The sequence below is a fragment of the Fukomys damarensis genome, unplaced genomic scaffold, assembly GCF_012274545.1.
Source record: "Fukomys damarensis isolate Sample0158 unplaced genomic scaffold, DMR_v1.0_HiC HiC_scaffold_26, whole genome shotgun sequence".
NCBI classification, from domain to species: domain Eukaryota; kingdom Metazoa; phylum Chordata; class Mammalia; order Rodentia; family Bathyergidae; genus Fukomys; species Fukomys damarensis.
The window spans coordinates 25,532,570-25,539,019 of record NW_022900938.1 but is presented as its reverse complement, the minus strand read 5'-3'; the positions used below and the strand labels follow the sequence as shown (position 1 = coordinate 25,539,019).

General features: G+C 40.8%; 1 protein-coding gene across 4 annotated transcripts in view; it reads left to right on the top strand.

Moving 5' to 3' along the window:
* The first annotated feature begins 706 nt into the window (after positions 1-706).
* The window catches only part of Ppig (peptidylprolyl isomerase G), a 44,619-nt gene continuing 38,875 nt past the window's right edge, over positions 707-6,450 (top strand). For 2 of the 4 annotated variants that reach the window (XM_010606944.3, XM_010606947.3), the window contains exon 1: positions 707-837. The gene's annotated coding sequence lies outside the window, so the exon portion shown is untranslated. Of the gene's footprint in view, positions 838-891; positions 1,224-6,450 lie in introns of those variants that run through there. The other 2 variants (XM_010606945.3, XM_010606946.3) reach the window with 1 other exon arrangement.

The window sequence follows — 6,450 nt, the reverse complement described above, 5'->3', positions numbered from 1 at the left end:
AAACCAGGGATTGAACTCGGGACATTGCGCTTGTGAGTCAGGCAGTAGAACCATTGAGCTAAATCCCTGGCATCTTTCTTAACACAATACATCCATGTCAAATCAATTTGGGAAATTATGGGATTTCACAGAACAATCAAATTTGAACATACAGTACTAATCTATATCATGTGAGAATTAAAAACAAAAACATTGCTGCCTTTTGTAATTCTCTTTTCTCAAAGAGTGCTTTGTTGACGACTGGCTTTTTAGACATTGTATTGTAGGGCTTACTAAAAGCTGAAATTATGAGCTTCTTCAAGTAGACGATCCTTCAAAATACCCTGAAATGAGCATCCATATATGTATACTAAATGAAGCACTTTATTACAGGAACTATATGGCACTCCTCTTTTTCCCTTTCAAGGTACTAAAGATTGAACCCAGAGTTTTCACACTGATGTACACCCTCAGCCTATCGATTAACTGATTGTCAGGATTTTACTAAATTGCCCAGGCTGGGTTCAAACTTGAGATCCTCCTACCTCCTACCTGGCATGACATGGCATTCTGATGGGTACAAAGTGCCCAGTCAACTCAAAGAAAGCATTAAACTAACTAAACTAGAAACCTAAACCCTTTAATTCCAAGGAGGGGGTGGTGACAACACCAGGGAATGCTGGGAGACGCCGTCCACGACTCCGTTACGCACTTCCGGAGCGACACTTTTCCTCCACGCCTGGACTGGACTGTGGGGGAGGGAGTCGGTTAGTGGGCTTTAGCGCCTTTTCTGACGGCGGTAGATTTGAAGCGCTTTGAAGGACCGGGCCCAGGGAAGAGAACATTGTGGTAGCATAGGTACGTAGCGCGAGGCCCGTGTTGATTTGGTGGCGTCATATGCTGCAGTCCGGTGCGAGAGCGGGAAGGGCCAGAGGAGAGGGGCGGAGCTGGCGCGTCAGGCTGAGCTGAGCTAACAGACTTTCTTTCCCTCGAGATAGTTAGACTGCTTGGGCGCAGGGGTGGGCCCCGAGGCCAAAAGCCAAAAGAACTGCCTTGGCCGCCGGAGGCCCTCCAGCCCTAGCCCTGGGGCCTAGGAAACGGCTCTTCCTCAACCAGCCCCCACCCTCCTCACTCGGGCGCGCACCTCGCTCCCTGACGCATTTTGCCGCACAAGCTGTAATATGGCGGCAGCGACGGCAGCCTGAACTCTCGGGAGCTTGGCCGATTTTTGATGCTTCAGAACCGTAAGACTGAGCACTGCAGCGGGGATGGTTGGGATGGTTGGTGGGCAAGGAGGGCAACCCGATGTCCTGTCAAATTAAGGTCAGAGAGAGCGGGGAAGAATCAGAATCACAAGGATTAAAATTGAGTGTAATTTCTTCCTACCCTGACCTTTTCTTCTCAGAGGACGGCGACTTTCGTGCATCCTTAAGTGTAATAGGGCACACTGTTAAACATTCCTGTAAAAGTCAAATCTAGAGCCTTACCTCAGGTCTTTCGAAGTTTTCCCACGTTTTCGAGCAGCTGCAAGCGGCGCAGGCCTGGTGGGAGGACGATACTCTTTAAGAGGAAGGTTTCAGAGCTCCGTGTGCCTTAAAGAAAAATGAACAAATTGACCTTTCTTTGGTCTTTTAAGGCACAAAGTCTTAAGTATGCGGGCAAGGAGAATGCCTACTCATTATGGAAACGTTATAAAAGCACCATTTCGTGCACTGATTTCTTTCCACAAAAGTACATTTCCATGCAGCACTAAATGTTTCCAGTAGTGGTCACAAATACATCTCAGGAACAACTAGATGTTTTGGGAGTTTGTAGAGCCGATATTAACTTTCAGAAGCTAAAACCAAAAAGAAGAAAAATATTTATGTTATTTCCATTTTGTGGCCGAAGATGGTCATTAATTGCTAGTTTCTACAGCGTGGAGGGAGATGGGAGTGAACATTTTTTTTTTAATTTTGAAAAGACACAGGTAGTAACTAAAAAGTCTGCTTCTCTGTTTTGTTTTTCGTGTACTTGAAACTTTACCTGTTTAACACTCCCTCTCTAACTGTTTGAGATGGAATTATTTTTATAGCAATTTACATACCTCTCTGTCTTAAACAGAAGTCTTTGGGCACTGATTACCAATTTCCTTATGTTTCAGGACTATTGATGCCCTACGTTCCTATAGTGTTTCTGTCTAGAGTCTTGTCATGTGGTAGCTTTTGAATTGTCAAAGTCTTTTTTTTTTTTTTTTTTTTTTTAGGCACTTGTTAGGGTTGCCTTCCCCTCCTAGAAAGAGTGTACAATAATTCGTATTTGGGTTTTTCTGTGACAGTCATTTTATATTGTTCTGATCTCCATTTTGTCATCAACTCTGGACTTGGAAAAAAAATTTTTTTCCAACAGGATCTCACTTTGCATTGCAGGTTGGCCTTGGAACCCTTGGTGATCCTCCTGCCTCAGCCTCCCAAGTGTTGGGATTACGGGCATGGGCCACCATTCACAGTTTATAAGTAATAAATATATAGGTTTCTTGAAATTATTTGTAAAATCGCCTTTCAGTGACAACTTAGTTTTCCTGAGTGAAGAGCTTTTTTTGTCTTCCCCCCACCCCATTATTGGAGATTGAATCCAGGTCCTTCAGCATGCTAGGTAAACACTGTACTACTGAGCCACATCTCCAACTCTAACATTTTTTTTTGTTTTGAGGCAGGGTCTTGCTAAAATGCCCAGGCTGGGCTTGAATTTAAGATCCTTCTGCTTTAGCCTCCTAGTGTACTGGGATTACAAGCCTGTAGCATGGGAACTGGCTTATTTTTAATTCTTTAATTCTTTCTATTTGTTTTGTTTTGTTCTCACTATGTAGTCCAGGCTGAGTGATCCTCCTACCTCACCTCCTGAGTTCTGGGATTGCAGATGTATGCCACCATACCTGGCTTGTTTTGAATGGAGGGGGCAGGGACAAGGTCTCACCATGTAGTTCAGGTTGGCCTTGAACTCATTATGTGGCCCGGGCTGGCCTTGAACTCATAGCGATCCTTCTGCCTCAAGCTTGTGCTTTTGAGGCAGGCACAGTGCCACTGAGCTAACTCCCTGGCCCTATTTTGAATTCTTAAATTTTTTATTTGTGTTGATTTTCCCCCACCCCATACTGGGGATTGAACTCAGGACCTTGCACTTGCCAGGCAGGCATCTTCAGCCCTGTGTCTTGCAGTATGATCTTGCAGTATAGGGGGTCTGTACATGTTTTGATATTTTATATATTTTAAATTAGATTGTCAGACAGCATCTATTCTTTATGCAAAAGAAAATTGGTAGCCATTCATAATACTGTAGAAGGATGGCCTAGTTCTGTTATTATAACACTATCTGCACCTCTTTAAATTGTTGCCCCTTTTAGAAAATATGTGTTGGGTTTTTTTTTTCCCCTGTTGCTTTACAAATAGTGTATTTCAACAGAGTCATAACATTGTCTCTGTAGTATACTAATGTGTTGCAATGTCTTGGCATTTATAGATGGAATGACATAATTATAGTGAAGAGCTTGTTGCAAATCTTCTACATTCTGGTATTGTGTGGACCTAAAAATTTTAATATTAGCTCTAAGCTTCAATTTTCATTTTGGTGAAGTGTCAGTGGTCTCCTAGTTTGAGGTATATGTGGTTGCCATATTCTTATGCGACATTCTTTATTTTTGTTTCTGTAGGGCAAAACTTGGATTTTAAAATTATAGGCAATATTATAAATATTCAGAGGAATTTTTAATAATAAGAATTACTAGACTGAGTAACACGGGGTTAGAATGGTGTTAGTGTATCTTTGAAAGGAGTGGGATAATAGCAGGTACCCATTAAGAATCTTAGGATTATTCCAGTTTGTATTTATGATTCCCTACTAAGTTGCCCTCTACCCCCATCCAAGGGCTTCTGGCCTAGGCACCACTCCATTGTTGAGCAACATCCCTAGCCCTTTTATTTTTTTATTTATTTGAGACACAGTCTCAAGAAGTTGTTCAGGCTGGGCTCAAATTTGTGATCCTTCTGCTTCAGCCTCCCAAGTGGTCAGTATTACAGGTGTGCATCACCACATCCCGCTATATTACATTTTTATGTCCGTGAGATAGTATGTGTAATAAGTGTACGATATTTTTATCCAACACTGACCTTAACAAGTTATAGATTTTTCTCTTAAGTTTTCTAGAAGGTTTAAGAATTTTGGAACTGCTGAGGAATTATCTTAGTAGTGCCACCACCTGCCTCGCAAGTGAGTTCCATCCCTGGAACAAAAAAACAAAGAATTTCAGATATGCCTATACACTGTTAATCAAGTTGCCATTAGCTCATTGGTTTGTGTCTGTTAGAAACAATAAAGGAAATTACACTGTATGGGAGAGCACAGTCCTTTCTGATATCCCACAATATCAACTTGTTTTTATTGATTTTATTAGTAGTCTGGCATTCATAAGTGTACTCTTTTTGAAGCAGTCCATTCTCGTTTCTCCTTTGATCTGTGTGAACTACATCAGGAATGTACCAGAAACTGGTATGATTGTCAAAGTGCTTTCCTTGAAAGTAATCTTAAAGATTTGCTGTAGTCTTAATTGGCTTACATAGGTACACTGAGAGGTAATTTTGCATAAAAATCATCATCTATAGTCAGGCACAATGGCACATGCTTGTAATCCAAGTGATTTAGGAGATTGAGGCAGGTGGATCCCAATTTAGCAAGATCCTATCTCAAAAAAGTTTAAAAAGGATAGGGTTGTAGCTCAGTGACAGAAGATCCCTGGGTTCTAGAGAGAGACCACTTTCTTCATAAAATGCATCCCAGTAGGAAGATCTAGGGAATGGGCTTGATTTCAGTGCTGGGTGATTGCGGGCAGACTCTGGGAGAATTTACAAACTAAAGATAAATGTTAATAATACTCCACAAGAGAGTCACTATATAGAGGGGAAAGGTAATGGAAGAGACTAGTTCTGCTCATGCTTCCATTAACTAGCTTTAAAAGAAAAAAGAAGAAAATTGGTAATGTTGTTTTGGGCCAGGCACTGTGCTTATTATAAAAGTTTATGATAGTTGAAAGTTTTAATGAGGACCCCATTCATTGAAGGTGTGGTGACCCACACCTGTAATCTCAGCCCTGGGAAGGCTCAGGCAGGGGAATGATGAGTTCAAGGCCAGAGTGGGCTACAGAATGAGACATTTCAACAAAAGGAAAAAAAAAATTCAGTGAGTTAGAATCCTGTAATCCTTAAAGAGTAACATTCTCAGAGTTGAATATTAAAGAACATAAGCGGGGGGGGGGGATTTAGCTCAGTGGCACTGTGCCAGCCTCGCAAGAACAAGGTTCTGAGTTTGAGCCCCTACTGGAAAACAACAACAACAACAAAACACAGGCAAATCAGAACTGACTATTGAAAATTCCAAATAACTTTTTTTATTTTTTAAATTGGTACAGGGGATCAAAATCAGGACCTTGTGCTTGCGAGGCAGGTGGGGGCAGTACTGAGCTAAATCCCTGGACCCCAAATAACTATTTGAATGTAAAAAGTTGCTACCTTTTTTGCTGAGTTACAAATGCCATGCCATTTGTCATATTTAATAATTGCTTGCCTGTAGCCTTGTACACTTTCTGCCATCCTTCAGTAAGGTTATTTTAGTGAGTATGTCAATTATTTTCTATATACCTCTTACTGATATTTTTGAAATGGATTTGTTGCATAAGTTTAGAAGTATATGCATTTAATAATATAAAATGTTATTGACAAAGTTACTGATTAATGATAAACATTAAAAACAGTATGTGCATAGAAAAAAGTAGAATATAATGAAAGTATGAAAAAGTTGCTTTTAGAATTTTGTGCACTTTCAAATGACCTGTTTATTTTGTGGGACTTGGGATTGAAACTAGGGCCTTTGCACTATGCTGTATCCCAGGCCCTTTTTTTTTTTTTGAGACAGTCTTGCCAGGTTGCCCAGAAATGCTCAAACTTTTGATCCTCCTGCCTCAGCCTTCCAGAATGCTAGAATTATAGGTATAGGCCACCATGCCAGCTTTTATGAACTAGTTTTTTAAATGAGCTTTTGACTGTTTTAGTAAAACAGTATTTTTATTATGAAAAAAGTAAATTAAATTCATTATCACATTCAGATTTGTGATGAGGTCAGCCAGATGAGATCAGTTCATGAGGTCAGAAGAGATGCAATAGTGAGAACTGGCTCAAACCAGAACATCCATGCTTTATTTTATGGGATCAGGCTACACTGATTGCTATACAGAAATGAAGCACGTTGCTAGTACGATAATTTTGTTTCAAGAAAAATTCAAATCTGGATTGTACAGATATAACTGCAGCTCATTCAGACCAGATAAATGCTGTGGCGTCAGGTCGTGGTGGCTTATACCTGCCTGTAATCCCAGCACTCCGGAGGTTGAGGTGAGAAGATCACAAGTCCAAGGACAGACAGCCTGGGCTATTTAGTGAGACT